Here is a 4,799-nt window from a genome sequence, read left to right as displayed (position 1 = left end):
GTTCCTCCGCCTCCTCCCCTCTCGCGGGGGCCGGGCCACACCGGGGTGCTTGCTCCTTTCTTGGGGGGCTCGGCGGCGTAGGAGCTGCCGCCCGCCTAGATACCTGACTTTATAGCCTTGGGGGTCTCCATGGCAATGGCTGCCCTGGAAGCCGACTGCCCCGTCAGGGCAGAGACGGACAGGGCGGGGGAGACCGCTCCTGACCCCCACCCCTTCGTGGCCCACGAAGTCGGGGAGCGGCTCCTCCTCCGCGCTCCGCTGGGAATGCGGCGGCGGTTGCGGGGCGGGGGCGGGGGCTGCTCGCCGGGGGCCACATGCACCCGACCGGGCCAATCCCAAAGTTGCAGTCTTCTCTCCCCGCCCTCCGCCCCCACCCGAGTCCGTGCCCTCGGCTCCTTAGAAACTGGCGGGAGCTCGGGCTTGTCGGGGAAGACTGAGAGCTGCCCCCAGCAGTCCAGGGTGAAAGGAAATGGGACCCCATGAGCGCAGAACTGGACCACGCGCGAGCTAGGGGTGGCAGCGAAAGGCGGATGAGGAGTAACTTGGGGGAGGGGGTATACGTGCCGCGGGTTGGGGGCGCTCAGCCTGGCTGGAAACTGCTACTCGAAGTGCAGAGAATCACGCACTCACACACAATTGTTCCTCCCGCACACGCTCCGTGGAACGAGAGGTGGGGGCCGAGTGCACTCTCCAATTTCAGACGTCTCCAACCCCGACAACGCACCCGCGTGTCAACTCCCGGTGGCTGCCGAGCGGGCAGAGTGTAGACGCCCAAACCAGGAAGGGGCTCCTTAGGACCCGGGAGTGCCGCGGGCATGTTAGGAGTTCCCTGGCGCCGCCACCCTGGAAAGAGCTAGGGACCCACGCGAGGTTGCCTGCCCCTCGCTTCTCCCTTGAGCACAAAACAACCCCCAGGCCACAGGGTTCTGGCTCTGACCACTGGCTGGCCCCTAAGGACAGGAGGCGAGCACAAGTTCCATTTGCTGTAAGATGCTTAGAGAAACCACTGCATCTCCTCTCCCTCCGGCCAGCAGGTCCCCCTCGGTCCTGGAGGAGGGGGATGATACACAAGCCTGGGCGGAGCGGAGTTAGGGCGCATCAGAGCCTGGGTGTGGGTGGTGGGGAGGGAGGGAGTAGGGTTGGAATGGATATTTGTAAAGGAGTGAAGCAGGTATCAGCTGCAGAATTGACTGAGACTTTTCATGAGCCGCACATTTTGTTGCCGGCAGCGGTAAGAGAGAGGCAGAAGCTCGGTTCTGGATGCGAGACGTTCCCCCTCTTAAGAAGACAACACTGGGACTTAAAAAGTGGACGTTGTCATCTGAGGGCTGAATACATCTGCTAAATACCTACCAACACAGTCCTTGGATGAAAAGATGGAGTTGTGGGGAGGAGAGGGCTCTGGGGCCTTCTAAAGATGGGACTTCGAGGATGTGCGGGATCTGGGCTATTTCCAAGGAAGGAATCCCAGGCCGGGCGCAGTGGCTCACGCTTGTAATCCCAACACTTTGGGAGGCCGAGACGGGCGGATCACGAGTTCAAGGGATCGAGACCATCCTGGCCAACATGGTGAAACCCCGTCTCTACTAAAAATACAAAAATTACCTGGGCGTGGTGGCACGCGCCTGCAGTCCCAGCTACTTGGGAGGCTGAGGCAGGAGAATCGCTTGAACCTGGGAGGCGAAGGTTGCAGTGAGCCAAGATCACACTACTGCACTCCAGCCTGGGTGACACAGCGAGACTCTGTCTCAAAAAAAAAAAGGAAGTAATTCCAAACGGGTTATGGAGGCAAAGACTTGGAAGCAGGATAAACCTTCAGGGGACACTATTGAGGGCTGCTTTAAGGGGTCCCTTCCTATCAGAGACGGGAAATAAGGAAAGAATGATGGTGTTCTCAGCCTGAGCAGATGCTTTGCAGTAGGAGATGCCTGGGGAAAGGTACTGGGCATAGATGGGCGTGGCAAGTGGGCTCATGGCCCTGCACCCTGAGCCCCTTGCCTCTCTCCAGCTCCCAGGCTCCAGTGATGTCTATCTTGAATTTGGCGCCCAGGCCGTGGAGCAGAGGCTCCCACTCCCCTCTGTCATGTGAGGAGCATGTGATGTGTACCTGCACCCACTATGAAGCCCCCCTTTTCTCTTTTTGCGTTTGTTAAGCCTTTGGTCAGGGCTCCGCCAGTTTTCTTTCCTGGTGTCATAGAAAGGCCACAGATCTGACATCAGCGTTAAGTCCCAGCTTGAAGGCATTTACTAGCATTGTGGCTCCAAGCCTGCATATTCTCAGCTGCAAAATGAGACTGATAAATACCAGCCCTGCCTGCTTTACACAAGAACAAGTTAGAGAGTGTCAGGGAAAGAGCTGCATAGTTATTTCAATTTTGTTTGTTTTGTTTTGTTTTTTCTAGAACTGCATAGTTATTTAGAGTGCAGCCCTCAAAGCTGCTCCCGCCCCCAGAGCTAGGGCCCCCTTCTGGGGTGGTCCCCAGGAATGGGTACAGACTCTCCACCCCCGATAACTGGGCAGGAATGCTCTCCTTCTTTACTCAGCAGAAGAAAGGCTTTTCTTCCCTTTATGACTCAACTTCTCTTTTCAGCAGTGTGAGGGAAATTGCTTTCTTCCCTTGTATTTCCAAGGTCAGAGGAGGGAGCAACCCTGGGACCTGCATGTGGCCCGCCAGCCTGACAAGCCATGACTCGCACCCCCAGGTGGAGGAGAGAAACAGTAGAAACCCCGAATGGGCACTTTCTTGGTCCTGAAGAGCCCCCCCTCCCTGAGACAACTGAGCTTCATTTCTGTCCCTGTTCCCCGTGGCAGATTGAGACAGTTCCAGGGAAGAAGAGTTGGGGCAGAAAGTGCTGTGCTGGGTACCCTTTGGAAGGAGCAGTTGGTTCCCATGGCAGGAAGGGGGTGGTGGTGCCAGGTCTCGAGCCCTGGAGCCTTTGCTCTGACTTCCCTGTGGGCTCAGTATGTTCTGAACAGAAAAGAAACAGCAAAGCTGAAAAAAAGCTGAGACTTTGCTGCAGAGCACAGAGGCACCAACAGCCGGAATTAGAAGCTGTCGCTTAGGGAGCTGAAGGCTGACAGGAGATGGAGCCCAGGCAGGCAGGGGGCAGGCAGACACGTCATACTCACCTCCCCTCTTCTCCCCTCCCATCCCACCGGCTGGGCCTGTCCCCCCAGCAGGCCCCAGGCTGGCAAAAGGGCTCCCTCCCCAAGATGCCTCAGTGTGGTCTGTCACTATGTCTGCAACTGCCTCCTCTCTGGGCCCCTTCTTTCCTCAAGTGTCACCAGCCCCCTCACGCTGTCACGTTGCACCAGCTTGGCAGGGTTGGGCCTGGTGCACGTGTCTGGGAGATCCCGAGGGCTGCTCAGGGGATGCAGGGGGCGGGGTGAGTCAGCAGGGGACTTGAGTCTGAGTCAGCAATGGGATTGGGAAAAGGGTAGAGACCCTTCTCTTTGTGCAAAAGATGAAACTGAGGCATGAGGGGTGAAAGGGAGCCTTGCCCCAGTCCCATAGATACATAGCAGTGATGGAACCCAGGTGTCCTTCACCTGCCCCAGTACCCCAAGGGAGGGCATCAGCTCTTCCTCTGTACATCCCCTGCAGCAAGAGACTAATTCATCTCCAAGGCCCAGAGATGGCATTTGCCCAAGGGGCACCTTGCCTTTTTGGGAGGAAAGCAGGGAGGCGGGTATCCAGGCCTGGCCACATGGGAAGGCCCCAGTCTGCTCTGCAGAGGCGTCTCCAGGGGCAGAATTACATCGCCTTCCCCATTCCTGGGCTACCCAGCTCCAAACTGGGAGCCCAGAGACTCTGCATGACCTGGCCCAGAGGCGAGGGGAAGGCAGCTTTTCCTTCTCCTGAACAGTCATCAGCAAAATCTGGGGGCTGCCCAGTGGGCTCCACTGAGCTCTGGCTCTGGCCTACGTGTACATGCCTGGGCCAGTGAGTTCCTCTAGGCCTGAATCCTCACCTTTACAGCCCAGTGCCCGGCAGAAAGGTTGAACATAGGGCACTGCCCTGGGGTGCAGGTGGTCTGCCCCAGTGTATCCAGTCTGTAGTGATGTAGCGAGCAGGCTGATCAATGCTAGGCCTTAGCCCAGTAAATGATCAGGCCCCCTCACCTCACCCTACAGCCAGGGCCTGGTAGAATCCCAGGTCAGACTCCCAGAGGGATGGGATGGCAGGGTGGGGGCAGGAGGACCTGTTTACCTTCCAGAGGAACAGGTGCTCACAGCTAATGGCATCTGCTGTAACTCTAATAAGAAAACAACTTCTTCCCAGAATCAACCCCCTCTGCCTCTCCTAAGACAGTGCCTGTCCCTATTTGGGATATGGGATCATGTCATCGGTGCAGTGAGTGGCTGCCCACCAGCCCCTCTACAGCAAGTTTTGAGGTCAACCAAAGCTGCCCTAAGGGCCTGAGCATCCAACCACTGTCTTCCTAAAGGGGCCTAGATTGCCTAAAAGTTTGGAGTTCTCCCAAAATAGGGGACATCTTTGTACTCAGCTCTTCTGCTCCAACCCTGAGAGTGGAAACAATGAAGGGCCACATCTGTGTGGGGGCAAAGAGGGGGTGACATAATTTTCCAGTGATCGTGGCATCAGGGCCAGCAGAAGGGGAAATGAATCCTCTTCAAGCGCAGAGGCAGGGCCGTTTCACTGGACTCTGGACAGGACCCCACCCTGGGTTCAGCTCCCAAGAGAATTTTTTTTCCCCAGCCTGTTTCATTTCAGGGGCACTCCACTACCCTGCTCCCCATTTCCTACCTGTAGAATAGAGACCAGGCTTAAGCAGGA

This window comes from Trachypithecus francoisi, unplaced genomic scaffold, assembly GCF_009764315.1.
Source record: "Trachypithecus francoisi isolate TF-2019V2 unplaced genomic scaffold, Tfra_2.0 Lachesis_group3, whole genome shotgun sequence".
NCBI lineage: Eukaryota > Metazoa > Chordata > Mammalia > Primates > Cercopithecidae > Trachypithecus > Trachypithecus francoisi.
Note: the sequence above shows the minus strand (reverse complement) of the source record.